Source organism: Saccopteryx leptura, chromosome 3, assembly GCF_036850995.1.
Source record: "Saccopteryx leptura isolate mSacLep1 chromosome 3, mSacLep1_pri_phased_curated, whole genome shotgun sequence".
Taxonomy (NCBI): domain Eukaryota; kingdom Metazoa; phylum Chordata; class Mammalia; order Chiroptera; family Emballonuridae; genus Saccopteryx; species Saccopteryx leptura.
Window position 1 is genome coordinate 204,671,178 of NC_089505.1, and position 15,989 is coordinate 204,687,166.

General features: G+C 46.1%; 1 protein-coding gene and 1 non-coding gene across 5 annotated transcripts in view; one reads left to right on the forward strand and one right to left on the reverse strand.

Moving 5' to 3' along the window:
- The window catches only part of TBC1D8 (TBC1 domain family member 8), a 180,867-nt gene that overhangs the window by 46,009 nt on the left and 118,869 nt on the right, over positions 1-15,989 (forward strand). The window lies entirely within an intron of this gene.
- TRNAI-GAU (transfer RNA isoleucine (anticodon GAU)) lies at positions 12,778-12,853 on the reverse strand. The gene has a single exon. It is a non-coding gene; the product is annotated as a tRNA-Ile (tRNA).

A 15,989-nucleotide genomic window follows, 5' to 3' on the forward strand; every position in this document is an offset into this window, starting at 1 on the left:
GAGCCAACCGGCCAGGGCGGAACTCCTGTTCTAGAGAAAGATTAGAGGAGTCGTTCATGTAGCCAGGTCAAGGAGGAAAGCATCAGGACCGTGCATGGAGGTGCTTGCATCTGCTCTGGGCTTGGCAGGAAGAGGACGGCCCAGGTGGAGATGGGACAGTACAGGTGGGAAGGACATGTGTGCTACTGAGGCAGTGTGTGTGGGGAGTGGTCAGGTGAGTAACATGAAGCAATCTTTGACTAGTGTGGTTTACATTTGTGGAGAAACAGCTGTGTTAGGCTTGCTTGCTGGTGTGCTAGCTGCAAGCAGTTTGCTTGATTAGTGTGTGAGCACTTCGCAGTACCACATGTGTATTGTCTTTGTAAGGGTATGAGTGCTTGTATTCAGGGCAGATTGAGGATTGCCTGACCTGATTGTGAGGGGTTGTTTTGCTGCTCGTTTGCCTGCTGCCGTGAGAAGTGGTTTTCCCTGCCTGTTTGCTCATTCCCCTGTTGTGAGACTTTATTAAATGGAATGGCCCAATGCTTTCTGGCTCTGCAGTTTTTCTACCATCTGCTTGAATCCAAAGTGTATGATGCTGGTGGCCGAGGTCAGGCAGGTCCACACTGGATTCAGGCAGATGGTAGAAAAACTGCAGATCTGGAAAGGGCTGGGCCTTTCCATTTAGTAAAGTCTCACAACAGCGGACAAGCACACAGGCAGGGGAAACCACCTCTCAGGCAAACAAACAGCAAAATGGCCCTCACAGTGGGGCATAGGCAATCTGTACATCTGCAATCCCCTGAGTTCAAGCACCCATAGCCTTTTATAGGCCATACACAAAGGGTGCTTCTACATGCTCACACACTAATCAGGCAAAAAGGGCTTGCAGCCTGTAAACCAGCGAGCAAGCCTAACTCCCCAGTCACCTTAGGCTGGAGGGGCTTCATGTGGGGGCTTTGTGTAGAGCCAGGGGGACCTACAGGTTTCTATGGGGTTGGACTAGCTGCTGGAAAAGTGCATTTTTTGGTTAAGTGGTGTCCACCTCTCTGTACTTGAGAAGCTCCTGAGGAGCCTTAGAAATGCTGAAGTGAGGCCCAGCCTGGCCCAGCAGAACCATGTCTTGGGAGCAGTGGGCAGGGGTGGGGGGGGGGGCGCTGGGTGCCTTGTTGCCAGGAGCAGTGAGAGCTACAGGCTGAGTGGCCCAGTTCTCACTGCCATGTGACTCTGCCACTGATGATGACCATGAGAAGAGTAACTTGGCTGTTTCAGGAAATTGGACAAATAAGCATTGTGCTCACATTGATCATGAGGAAGTTATTAAGGGCAGACTGTTCAGTTTCTGTTCAGGAGGTGGCCCCACCTTTCCTGACACATTCTGTAGAGTTCACTCTTCTAAAGGCTAAAAAAAGGTTTTTCTTTTAAATCAGTGACATAGACTTTTCATGTACAGGTGCCTTCTCTCAAATCTGTCTTTTGCTCTATTTAAGTTATTGACAAGCCAAGACAGTAGGTAAAACAAATCATGTTAACAACCAGTACATAGAGATTGGTTATGAAATTGACTTTGAGCCCAAAGGATTTGTTGGGTGGATGGTCACTGTGTTGTGGGGGTTGTGAGAGCCCTTCTTGTGCTCAGTGGAGCTGTCCCTCACAGTGTGTGTGTGCAGGGGTCACCGGGAAGTCTTCTGAGTTGGCAGCATACCAGTTTCCTAGGGCTGTCATGACAACGAATGACAAACGGGGTTGCTGAAAACATCAGAACAACAGTTCTAGGATCTAGAAGTCCAAAATCAAGAATTCAGCAGGCCGTGCTCTCTCTCCGATACCTGTAGGGGAGTCCTCTCCTGCTTTTGGTGTTAGCTGGAAACCTGTGGGCTTCCTTGCAGCTGCCTAGCTGCAGCCTCTGACTTTGCTGTTGTGTGGCACTCTCCCTTAGGTGGCTATCTTTAATGAAGATGCCAGTTATTTAGATAAGGAGCCTGTCCTACTGCAACATGACCTCATCTTAACTAATGACAGCTTCCAAATAAGTTTACATTCTGAGGTACTGGGGCTTGGGACTTCAACATCTTTTCTGGGGAGGGAATACAGTTCAGCCTGTACTAGGTGTGTGGGCCAGGTGATTCGCACATGTTTCTGTTTTAATATCCATGCAGAGCTCGTTGGACAGATGAGGCAGCTGAGACTGACACAGGTGAGGGTGCTTATCTAAGCTACACAGCTAATAAAGGGCAGAATTAGGATTTAAACCCAGGATTTTGTGACTCGAGAACAACATATAACTTCCCTAGTTTAGACCTATTGAGGGGTCTTTGAATTTCCTGTGAAATGGAGACCATAAATCTTTTGGGCCTTCTCAAGGCAATTACCCAGCTTTAGGAAGTCAGTTAAGACCTAAGATACTATATATATTCCTGCTCTCTTTACTTTTCTCAATGAAATAAATACCGTTTTTTTCGCTCCATAGGATGCGTCTGACAATAAGACCCACTTATGGTTTTAAGGAGGAAAATAAGAAAAAAATATTCTGAACCAAATGATGTGTTAAAATATTTAATAAAATATACCACAATAATATTTCAACTATGTAAACTCAACAGCAGTATTAACAACCGTTAGCACTATTATTAATAAATGAGAAGAGACTTTAATGTTCAAATACTCTTCTAGTTTTCCGGAAACCCCAGGAACTCATCATCGCTAGTGTCAGAATTTAAGAAGCTCAGTTGCTCACATCACTGGTTTCACGTTCTTCGCTATTTTCATATATTATACTATCTTCAGTGCCATTTAAGGCATTGCTAATGCCACATTTTTTGAATGACCGTACCATGGTTTCATTCTTCACTGACTGCCATGATGTTTTCACCCATTCACAAACTTGAGTGATAGCGGCTCTCTTCATTAGTCCAGTTGGTGTCAGATCATCATGATTACCAGCAGCCATCCATTTGTTCCACTCTTCTCACATAAAGACTTTAAATGGTTTGTTGATGGAAACATCGAGAGGTTGCAACTGGCTGGTAAGACCCCCAAGAATTACAGCTAGATAGGTCTTCACTTCTTTAAAGTTTTCTTTTGCGGTTTCACTAATATGTACTCTAAACTGGTCAAGCACTGATAGGGCAGATTTTTTCAGAAGCCCTCTAGCACCTTTGGCCCCTCCCTTATCTGCCAGCCAGCCAGCCAGCCAGCCAATGAAATGCTATTAGGCTGGCAACAAGTGACGTCAGCACCTCACACAGAGCTCCAGCAGCTGCAGTGCAGCCCTCCACTGCTGCAGTGCGCCTCTCGCGTCTGCCCTCGATGATGCCAGATGAATGTGCCCACACAACATCACTTGCCTTCCTTCCTGCCCTGCATGCAACTGTGGAAACCGGAACCAGGAGATCACTCAACAGATGCCAGGGTTCCACATGCCACCATGGCGGGTATGATTATGCTCCTGCTGACGCTCATTTTACATGTTTACTGGCGCAGTGCCCTGCAGCAGCTAAAAAAAATGAACATTCGCTCCATAGGACACACAGACATTTTCCTCTCCACTTTTTTGGGGAAAAAGTGCATCTTATGGAGTGAAAAATATGGTAATACCCATTTATCAGAAGGTAACATGGAAACAGGAAATTAGTTTGATTTGGTGAGGTGGTGAGATTGAGAGGGAATTTTTTATTTTTATTCTTATTGCTTTTACAACTTGAAATTCTCTTAAATGGTATAAACAGAAGCTTTTTAGAGTTTAGCTAACCAACATCTTGCTGACAGTTACTTGTGTCTTGGGATCATTTAGTCATCAGCTTTCTGTGATAAGGACTTACTTGGTTTCTACTTTTGCCTGACCCCTGCAGCACAAAAGTACCTGAGTGGAAGAGCCAGGTCAGGCAATGGTGTGGTTCAATCACTGCCACTGGCTACACATCAGCAGAATATATGTAGTGTAATTTGCCAACAAGTACTGTGCACAGGCATGGCTCAGGGATCCAGGCTCTTGAAGGATGCAGCAACTTTTCCTAAATGGAGGTTGTTGGGAAAACAGCTGTGTTAGACTTGCTCGCTGGTTTAGTGGCTGCAAGCACTTTGCTTGATTAATGCATAAGCATGTGGCAGCACCACATGTGGATAGTCTATGTAAGGCTGTGGGAGCTTGTGCTTAGGGTCGATTGTGGGTGGTGGATTGCAGATTGCCTGCCTGCCTGCCAGCCAACCAGCCAGCCACTGTGAGGGGCCATTTTTGCTGTTTGCTAAGAAGAGGTTTTCCCTTGCCTGTTTGCTCATTCGCCATTGCAAGACTTGATTAAACGGTACTGGTTTAATGCTTTCCAGCTCCACAATTTCTCTACCGTCTGCCCGAATCCAATGTGGACCTGCCTGGCCTCGGTCACCAGCATTACAGAGGTCCTTGAACAATCAGATTTCAAGATCTGAATTCCGCCTGACCTGTGGTGGCACAGTGGGATAAAGTGTTGACCTGGACCACTGAGGTCGCCAGTTCGAAACCCTGGGCTTGCCTGGTCAAGGCACATATGGGAGTTGATGCTTCCTGCTCCTCCCCCTTCTCTCTCTCTCCCTCTCCCTCTTTCCCCCTCTCTGAAAAAAAAAAAATTGAATAAATAAAGTCTTTAAAAATAAAGAGAGATCTGAATTCCCAGGAGCAAACGTCCTGTAATATAAAAGATGTTCATGAATTTGAAATGAAATTGCTGCTGCTAGGCTTCTCTATTCCATCTTATTAAGTTTTAACTTGCTTGGGTATTTTTATCTAATTACCAGCTCCTAGGTTGCTTTTTCCTTCAGGATCCTCTGCCCATGAATGTTGGAAGATATGCATGTTGGGTTCAGAAGGAAGGATTTTCTAAGAACAGGTTAAATGACTCCTGTTCCCATGTTGTGTGATAGCCTGAGAGACACGGGGAGCTGTCATTTTATCCTCTCTCCCTTTTTTCCCTGATTCTGCCTTTGATCTTGTTGTGGCTCCCACATACCTGAGCCCTGGGCCAAGACTTTCTTGGGATTTGAAGATAATAATAGGTTCTGTGGACTGGCAACTTGTTACAGACCAGGTCTACAATCATGTCCTCTGATGGAAAGGGGAGTACTCAGTTTGCTTCCTTATTTTCATGGGTTGGAGCACCTGTTCTTAGGAAAGTAGTGTGTTCTTATTGTCCAGCTTGCCCTGCTCTCCCTTACTTTTTCTGTATCCATGAGTTAATTTTTAAATTTTTATCTGTATGACCTCAAAGAAAATACATTTACTGTAGCATCTCAGAATATACATTTACTGCAGGCTGAGCCTTCTGTGCTCACTGTAACTGAAAACAACACAACACAACAAAAAGCAAGAAAATCTCCTTAATTTCTGAAGTAACTTTAATTATTGAAAGACTGACCTTCTGGGTAGTCTAAAATAAGATTAGTGGGGTTCTGTAACAAAGCTATGCAACTATTGATGTGTTGTAACTTCCTGAATGGGAGTGAGAGGTGGCAGATTAATTAATTCGGGCTTCAAGACCAGAATCTACGGTGAACAAAACTCCAGTTCCTTGTAGCATATGGAGAAACACTCTCCTCCCAATGAGCTGAAAGAATGCAAGTTCTTTGATTTTATTTTATTCAGAGGATTCTTTAAACAAGCATTTATTAAGGGCACACCTGGAGCTACATGCACCCGGTGTTGGGAACTGAGAAAGGATTCCTGTCTTTACCCCTTTATCTGCGTATGCATGCAATTATAGTAAGAAGGCTCCTGTAGGTTGTAAACATTTTTTTTTTTTTCTGAAGCTGGAAACGGGGAGAGACAGTCAGACAGACTCCCGCATGCGCCCAACCGGGGATCCACCCGGCACGCCCACCAGGGGCAACGCTCTGCCCACCAGGGGGCGATGCTCTGCCCCTCCGGGGCGTCGCTCTGTTGCGAACAGAGCCACTCTAGCGCCTGGGGCAGAGGCCAAGGAGCCATCCCCAGCGCCCGGGCCATCTTTGCTCCAATGGAGCCTCGGCTGCGGGAGGGGAAGAGAGAGACAAAGAGGAAGGAGAGGGGGAGGGGTGGAGAAGCAGATGGGTGCTTCTCCTGTGTGCCCTGGCCGGGAATCGAACCCAGGACTTCTGCACGCCAGGCCGACGCTCTACCACTGAGCCAACCGGCCAGGGCCAGGTTGTAAACATTTAGTTGTAGCAAATTACATATAATTTGATGCCTGAAAAGAATTATCAAGGACAGAAGTATTGAGATGAAAGTTAAAAGTAAGTGTGGGATTTATTGCAAAGGCATTGAAGGTTATTGTAAACAGTTGTGCCACACACGGATATGCTGGACATTTTTTGAAGTACTTGGACAAGATGAGTGGAACCTAGTTGGCCTCACTGGCTGCAGGTTATAAATGATGATAATACTTTCCTCTAAGGAAGGAATCATCAAACTAAAGTGTGGTTGGTATGTAGTAGGTGTTCAGTAGAAGTATTTTAAAAATTGCGCATGAGCTGCTGTATTAATTGCATGTAATGTGGTAAGCCTGATGAAACAGGCAGTTATCCTTTCCTAAGACTTGTTTGCTGTTTTACAGGATTCCAGGGGTTCTTTAATGTGAAGATCTGGAACCCACTGGAGTGTACTGTCTTTTATTTTCAACTTGAGCCTATAGAAAAGACTTGCTTTGCTGATCCTTTTGGCTCTCCTCCTGATTTCCATTTTACAGAGGAGGCACTATTATTTTATGTTAGTTATTTATTTTTCTGTGATCTTGAAATGCTTCTAAGATCTATTTCCTGCCTTTAATTATGTACAGGGCCTTTAAACAAAAATGTGGTTTGCAAGGTGGAGGGAGAATTGTGGCAGAAACAGCATGAAGTGCTATCAGCAGCAGGCTGCATTTATGATTGCCTTTGGCTTATAAACTGGTTTGCCTACCAGGGGAGTTGTTGAACAAGTTTAACAGCCTCGTTGCAACTTTCATTGAGCATGAAAGAATTCTTTGAGTTTCATGTTTAGTCTTATATATTTTTTCTCATGTTCAATCTTGTTTTTTACTTCCAATCCTAATATCTTCAGTGTGGGAACTCAATTTTCTAAATCTATAATTTTCTAAATCTATGACTAGTTAAAAAGAGGAATAAGGTTTTTTATTTTTTTGTATGTTTTTAGCACAAGAGAGAGAGACACACACACAGGAAGGGAGAGAGATGAGAAACATCAACTCATAGTTGCAACATTTTAGTTGTTCATTGATTGCTTCTCATAAGTGCCTTGAAGTGGGGGTTGCTCCAGCTGAGTCAGTGACACCTTGCTTAAGCCAGTGACCATGGGATCATGTCTATGATCTCATGCTCAAGTCAGCAACCTTGGGGTTTAAACCTGGGTCCTCAGCAACCCAGGGCAAGGCTCTATCCACTATGCCGCCATCAGTCAGGAGAGGCCATAAGTTATTATTAAGTGGTCAGTTTAGTTTTATTTGTTGTACTTTTGTGTATTTCCCCAAGTTTCTATAACAAAATGTATTCATTTTTGTATGGCCAGTGGCCAGGGCTACTACTACTGCCACCTGGCCCATGCAGGTTCGCGTTGGATTCGGACAGTTGGTAAAGAAACAACGGAGCCAAAAACTGATGGGCCATTATCTTTAATCCTAGCTTGCACCCGGCGGGCAAGTAAAAACACACACTGGGCTCCAAAACCCACTCACATTCAGTGCTCACAAAGCTACTGACTTATCCGAGTTTCCCAGAATCAAAGGTTTCTAGCTCACCAGACTTTATTCACCTCTGTTCCCCATCTCCTTCCTTCTCTCTGCACAAACTGGCTTCTCACTCAACCATCTCCGCCATCTTGGCTGCTTCTCCTGGCCTCCTCCATGTGGCCTTTCTCTGCTCTCTGCTCTCTCTAATGCTAATCTCAGGAACCAAGAGAGCAAGCTCCCGTTCTGCCCCCATTTTATAGTGTAGAAATTAAAACCTTTAATCCAATATACAAAATAGGGAAGTCTCTAATACAAAGTCACTTATCTGAGGCATGATGGGATTGCACCACCCCACAGCAAAAAGGGTGGGAAAGGCTTAGTTCTAAAACCAAACCCCAGGCTACAAGGATTCTGCCTGCCCACAGCCTGCCCCCAACACACATTAATATCACCTGGGTGACAGCCTCCATGAGGGCAGCGCCATCTTTAACAAAGTGAGCATAATATATTTTATCTGCCCAACAATCCACCCCTATGGTCACTTTACTACCCACAATCTATACCACTGGCATCTCTGTGCAAGGAAATTAGGCACATTACACAAATTACAACAGCACAAATCATACAGTTTCAACAATCACAAAGGTACACTTCACCAGTCTCTGAGTATTTAGCCCAAAGCGCAAAATGTCCTCGGCCTTCTTTCTAGCCATGGGAAAAGCTTCCTGGGGCAGGGGAGTGCTTCCAGCAAAGTCACCCCCCACCCCCATCAGGGTATTTCACATTGTCCAAAATCTGTAAGTTCATTCAACAAAGGAGCCAATGCCCACTCCGATCGTAGTCCAGAAAATCAGTCCATGCACATGAGACCTCAGCCACCCCCCTCATCTCTGCCATCCTGGCAGGTCTTACACTGTTCCAAAGAGGAGCACGTGGCATCCAGCCCTATGTCCCAAAATCGCAGACCTACCAGGGCCGTAGTAGGTGCTGTTTCCAGTTGGGCTTTCACTGTAAAGCCAGGAGGCATGGCCAGGGCCACCATCAGAGCAGCCCGGTCCATGCAGGTTCGCATTGGATTCAGACAGTCGGTAAAGAAACAGCGGAGCCAAAAACTGATGGGCCATAGTCTTTAATCCTAGCTTGCACCCGGCATTCAAGTAAAGAAAACACACACTGGGCTCCAAAACCCAGTCACATTCAGTGCTCACAAAGCCACTGACTTATCCGAGTTTCCTAGAATCAAAGGTTTCTAGCTCACCAGACTTATTCACCTCTGTTCCCCATCTCCTTCCTTATCCTAGATACAAACTCTACACAAACTGGCATCTCACTCAGCACTCCGCCATCTTGGCTGCTTCTCCTGGTCTCCTCCACGAGGCCTTTATCTGCACTCCTCTGCTCTCTCTTCTAATGATAATCTCAGGAACCAAGAGCACAAGCTCCCGTTCTGCCCCCATTTTATAGTGTAGCTTCACAACCTTTAATCCAATATACAAAATAGGGAAGTCTCTAATACAAAGTCACTTCTCTGAGGCATGATTGGATTGTACCACCCCACATCAAAAAAAGGGTGGGAAAGGCTTAATCCCAAAACCAAGCCCCAGGCTACAAGGATTCTCAACACACATTAATATCACCTGGGCAACGGCCTCATGTGGGCAGTACCATCTTTAACAAAGTGAGCATAATACATTTTATCTGCCCAACATCACCTTCTGGAGACTGCGGATTGCAACTCCAGCCTGATTCTCCTCATCCTCCAAAGAGGAACTGAAAACACCAGCTCCCACTGCTGGGCTCGAGCCTCGGGCTGCCGCAGCCTTCTGCTCCGCAGACCTTACAGCTCCGGCTCCGGCCTCAGCCTCAGCCTCAGCCCTAGCCCTGGCCTCCTGCCACTGCTGGCTCTCCACAACATCCAGGGCAATCTGCAACTCATGAACCTGTGAATCCTCCTCCAGCAGCCGCTCCATTTCCAGGGGAATCTCGCAAACCTGGTCGGCCTCCTCCTCCAGCTCCAGGGTCAGCATCTTTTTCTCCCACATTTGCTCCAGCTCCTTCCACTGCTCAGTTTGCAGGTCCCAGGCAGCCTTTTCCACAGAGCTCTCAGTTTCATCACACATGGCTGTAAAAGTCAGCCAGCCTACGGTCCCCAAAGGACAGCCATGGGGAACCATAACAGCAGCCAGTCCTCTACTCCACCGCTCAAAGGTGGTGGTGGCTCCATACCAATCTGTATCGAATCCTGCCACAGACTACGCCAAATGTATGGCCAGTGGCCAGGGCTACTGCTACTGCCGCCTGGCCCATGCAGGTTCGCATTGGATTCGGACAGTTGGTAAAGATACAACGGAGCCAAGAACTGATGGGCCATCACCTTTAATTCTAACTTGCACCTGGCGGGCAAGTAAAAACACACACTGGGCTCCAAAACCCACTCACATTCAGTGCTCACAAAGCTACTAACTTATCCGAGTTTCCCAGAATCAAAGGTTTCTAGCTCACCAGACTTTATTCACCTCTGTTCCCCATCTCCTTCCTTCTCCCTGCACAAACTCTGCACAAACTGGCTTCTCACTCAGCACTCTGCCATCTTGGCTGTTTCTTCTGGCCTCCTCCACGTGGCCTCTCTCTGCTCTCCTTTCTGCTCTCTCCTCTAATGCTAATCTCAGGAACCAAGAGAGCAAGCTCCCGTTCTGCCCCCATTTTATAGTGTAGAAATTAAAACCTTTAATCCAATATACAAAATAGGGAAGTCTCTAATACAAAGTCACTTATCTGGGGCATGATGGGATTGTACCACCCCACATCAAAAAGGGTGGGAAAGGCTTAATTCTAACCAAGCCCCAGGCTACAAGGATTCTGCCTGCCCACAGCCTGCCCCCAACACACATTAATATCACCCGGGTGACGGCCTCCACGTGGGCAGCGCCATCTTTAACAAAGTGAGCATAATATACTTTATCTGCCCAACAATTTTATAATCAAGAAAAAAGTCAGATTGCTTTAGAAGGACAAATTGAGGCTAGACTTAATTTTCTTAAGAGAAGATTTTTTAGAAGAGATGTTCTTTTATTTATTTTACAGGGACAGAGAAAGAGTCAGAGAGAGGGACAGACAGACAGGAACAGAGAGATGAGAAGCATCAATCATCAGTTTTTTGTTGCGAGACCTTAGTTATTCATTGATTGCTTTCTCATTTGTGCCTTGACCACAGGCCTTCAGCAGACCGAGTAACCCCTTGCTCGAGCTAGCGACCTTGGATCCAAACCGATGAGCTTTTGCTCAAACCAGATGAGTCTGCGCTCAAGCTGGTGACCTTGGGGTCTTAAACCTGGGTCCTCTGCATCCCAGTTCGACACTCTATCCACTGTGCCACTGCCTGCTCAGGCAGTCAGGTCCCTTTTATAGAATGGTATGTCAGTATCCCGGAAGCAGTGTGGGTGACCTGAGTTGTGCTGGGCTTGGCAGTAGAGGTGGAGCAGATAGCCATTCCTCTCCAGCCCAGATGCCCCTGACCAATGGTCTTTGTGTTTCATTTGAAGATTGTATCAGATTTAAAATCCAAGCTTTTTTGTTGAGTCTTGGTTTTCTCTTTTCTGTGTGTCCTTTGCTTTTCATTTGATAACCTTTGTATCATCTCTACATGAATTTAAATTTAGCCTGACCAGGCAGTGGTGCAGTGGATAGAACGTTGGACTGGGACATGAAGGACCCAGGTTCGAAATCCTGAGGTCGCTGACTTGAGCGGAGGGCTCACCAGCTTGAGCAAGGGGTTGCTGACTTGAGCATGGGATCATAGACATGACTCCGTGGTTGCTGGCTTGAAGCCCAAGGTCACTGGCTTGAGCCCAAGGTTGCTGGCTTGAGCAAGCAGTCACTTGCTCTGTTGTACACCCCCAACCACCTGTCAAAGCACATATAAGAAAGCAATCACTGAACAACTGAGGAGCTCCAATGAAGAATTGATGCTTCTCATCTCTCTCCCTTCTTATCTGTCTGTCCCTATCTGTCCCTCTCCCTGACTCTCTCTCTGTCAAAAAAAAAAAAAAAAAAGAATTTAAATTTAACTACTGGCATGGTCATCATGCTAGAAGATCAGGAAAAGGTATAGCCAGGTGGATGGAAGTGCTGGGGATTTTTCAGAATAGCATTCATTGGGACTAAAAAAATATTTTTTCTTGCACCTTCTAAGTTCTTCTAGCTGGGCTAATAATCAAATTAACAGAGACAGAGTAACACAAGAAAATTAAATTTTATTACATGCCTACAAGGAATTCACATAAACATTAAAATCCAAAAGACAGGCAAAATTGGGTCTTAATGTCATTTTGGACAGTGGAGAAGAGGAGAGAACAGGAGTTCTTAGATTTAAAAAGTGAAAATGAGAACATTTGCAGGTAGTTGAGGAAGAGCAGAACAGACAAGGCAGGCAGCTGGGTTTTTTTTAAGTGAGAGGGGAAGAGAATGAAAGACAGGAAGGGAGAGAGATGAGAAGCATCAACTTTTTGCATCACTTTAGTTGTTCATTGATTGCTTTCTCATACGTGCCTTGATGGTGGGCTCCAGCTGAGCCATTGACCCCCTTGCTCAAGCCAGCGACCATGGGGTCGTGTCTGTGACCCCTCACTCAAGCTGGATGAGCCCATGCTCACACCGGCCACCTCAGGGTTTTGAATTGGGGTCCTTAGCTTCCCAGGTTTATCCCACTGTGCCACTGCCTAGTCAGGTTAGGCAGGGAGATTTTTGATTCAGTGGAACCTGGGGTGGTCTAGCTACCAGGCTCCTGCTTGGGATCTTCCTGTCTACCATATTATTATTATTATTATTATTATTATTATTATTATTTGTATTTTTCCAAAGCCAGAAACGGGGAGGCAGTCAGACAGACTCCCGCATGCGCCCGACTGGGATCCACCTGGCATGCCCACCAGGGGGCGATGCCCATCCCGGGTGTCGCTCTGTTGCTACCAGAGCCACTCTAGTGCCTGAGGCAGAGGCCACAGAGCCATCCTCAGCACCTGGGCCAACTTTGCTCCAATGGAGCCTCGGCTGCGGGAGGGGAAGAGAGAGACAGAGAGGAAGGAGAGGGGGAGGGGTGGAGAAGCAGATGGGCGCTTCTCCTGTGTGCCCTGGCCGGGAATCGAACCCGGGACTCCTGCACATCAGGCCGACGCTCTACCACTGAGCCATCCGGTCAGGGCCTACCATATTTAAATTAGGCTAAAGTGAATATGTTAAGATTTCTTTCCTAGAGCAAGTTTTCTGTCTGAATCTCTTAGATAGGAAAGGGGGAGGGTCAAACTTTCTTTCTGAGTCTTTTGTTTCTTAGTAACTATCTTATAGTCAACATCCCAAAAGGCAGCATTAAGGTGGCACAACTTTGGTCCCCTTCAATTATATCCATAGCTACATGTGTCTGTACGTTGGGGCAGTCATAGTGATGGGACCAGTGTCATGGTGATGTTTCAGTGCAGGAACCTTGCTGTCCCGTATCTTGCATGTTACGTTACCCAGTTTGGCGTTAACTGTGACAGGATCCATTCGTGTGCTCTGAACCAAGGCAGATGCTTGGTCCCCATCTCAGAGTTATTTATGGAGCCACTAGAAGAACATGTTAGGGCTCACCATTGTGGACCCAAAACACATTTATGTTCAGATGCATTTATGATTTGTCACCTGGGGAATGGGGCTAGAAAAAGTTATTTTTTATTTATTTTAGGAACCTAACTGCAGAAAATTCTATTAGAATTTTCACAGTTTAAAAAAGATTGTGGTAAAATACAAGACATGGATGTGACTGTCCAAACTGTTCTTAAGTGTAGAGTTAGTTCATTGCTTAAATACAGGGACATTGTCGTGCAGCCATCACCATTGTTTAGCCTCAGAACTCTTTTCATCTCAGAAAACACAACTGTACATAATAAAGAGTTTTCAGTTTTTGAGTGAAGACAAAAAGAAAGTCTTTAATTCCAGTGTGAGTAGGATGGTCATTTGGGCAGTGCAGGTTGTCCTGGCTGTTCAGAGCTGGTAGCTACACCTGCTTTTTTTCCTAGTTTCCTGAGGTGGCAGGAAATTGTGTGCATGTCCTCTTCCCGTGTACCTGGGGCGTGGCGTGCAGGTGAGGGCCTGGTGGCTGCCTGTCCTGTTCCCGCGTACCTGGGGCGTGGCGTGCAGGTGAGGGCCTGGCGGCTGCCTGTCCTGTTCCCGCGTACCTGGGGCGTGGCGTGCAGGTGAGGGCCTGGCAGCTGCCTGTCCTGTTCCCGCGTACCTGGGGCGTGGCGTGCAGGTGAGGGCCTGGTGGCTGCCTGTCCTGTTCCCGCGTACCTGGGGCGTGGCATGCAGGTGAGAGCCTGGTGGCTGCCTGTCTGTCCTGTTCCTGAGAACCATTGCCAGAATCCATCCCTGGGATGATGCCCTTGGAGCTCTCCTGTCTGCACCTTCTCTCGCTCACAATCTTGTGTTATGGATCTGTCAGGTTCATGCTGTCACTGTGATGCGCCCATGGCTGCCCCTGTTGTCCACTTAGTTTCAGAGATGAGCTCATTAGGCTCCAGCGCTTTTCTCATGATTCGGTGACCCTGCAGCTTTGCCCACTGATGTGATGGCACTCTCTGAAAATAGCACTGTCATTTCTTGGTTAGTGAAGATCTGCGAGAGTTGGAGGGGAGTCACACAAAAGGTATATTGAACTATATAAAATGCTTTGTTAAAAAAAATCAAAATTTAGTGATTTGGATTAGGAATTTTACTTTGAATTCCCTCATTCTCTCTTTTTGATAATAGGAAGGACTTCATGTAATCCTTTTTGGTTGATACCTTTAGCAAAGAAAAGTTTTTTCCTTTATTCTGATTCATTTTTGCTTTTCCTCTAAATCTCCCAAACAGGGCCCGTAGCCAAACCCAACATCCCTAACTTGAAGACAGAGCTCTGGATCCAGCTGGTTTCCCAAGAGTGGGTTATGGTGCTGAGCTGTGGTGCCCTGTGTATAGTGACCAGAAGCTTTTTACTCCAGTAATAGAAGTTTTTGTCATGGTAACCACAGGATGGGGCAAAAGTAGGCTTACAGTTGTGTGTACAGGAAACACAGAGTGTATCCTTGTATTATTATTTGTTTTGTATTACTTTCCAACAAACAACTGTAGACCTAATTTTGCCCCACCCTGTATTGCTTAGGTATATTGTTTGTAAGCCCAATGCCATTAGGAAGATCTGCTTTATTTAATGCTGGGGGGAAAAGACTAGATTTTCTGACTTTCATTAAAATGCATTTCATGGGGGATGGCTGTGGATGTTTTTTTAAAGTGGGTTTTGTTATGCTCTGGCACTCTTGCTGGCTTCTCCTGCTGCCTAAGGTAAGTACCAGGCCCCGCTCACAGGTTATAAAAACCGGGGGGCAGTGGGAAGGCTTCCCCTTGTTTGTTCATGCAGCAGCTATCATATCATTCTAAACTTGGCACCGTGAATGAGCAGGATATTCAGGCAGAATGAAGGAATTACAGCATTTTCACTAACAAATGATTCGTAGGCTCCTATTTTGGGTCCTACTTATAAAACCATCACTGGACACCTATCTCAGCTAGAGTCATTATTCACATAGCCTGAAAATAGGAGAGTCACACTCCCTGAAACACCAGGAGGAGATTCCCATGGTGCCAGCCAAGCCATATGGGCAGCTGCTGGCCAGAAACCAGAACACTCCCCGAGAACAGCCCTGCATTCCCACAGGTTTCTTCCTGAATAGGCAGTGGATACTTCCCCAATTTGGGCTGTGAGAGAAAGTCAGACTGGATGCGGACAGAGGTATAGGTTGCTGGGTGCTGTAGCATTTCTGAAAAGAATTGTTTCCCAGTCTTTACATAATCCCAGAGCCTAAGACAGGGGTCGAAAAACTTTTTGGCTAAGAGAGCCATAAACGCCACATATTTTAAAATATAATTCTGTGAGAGCCATACAATGACCCATGTACGTTAAGTATTATCCAATAAAAATTTGGTGTTGTCCCGGAGGACAGCTGTGATTGGCTCCAGCCACCCGCAACCATGAACATGAGTGGTAGGAAATGAATGGATTGTAATACATGAGAATGTTTTATATTTTTAACATTATTATTGTTTTTATTAAAGATTTGTCTGCGAGCCAGATGCAGCCATCAAAAGAGCCATATCTGGCTCACGAGCCATAGGTTCCCGACCCCTGGCCTAAAAGGATGTGGCTCAGAGCTGGAGCTGGGAGCAGGTAGAGCTGGGTGGCTGAGAGCCTGGGGGCCTTCACTGCTCCATCTCCTCACCCCCATACACAGGTGGTTGTGATTCCTGAGAAAACAGGCACAGTGTACC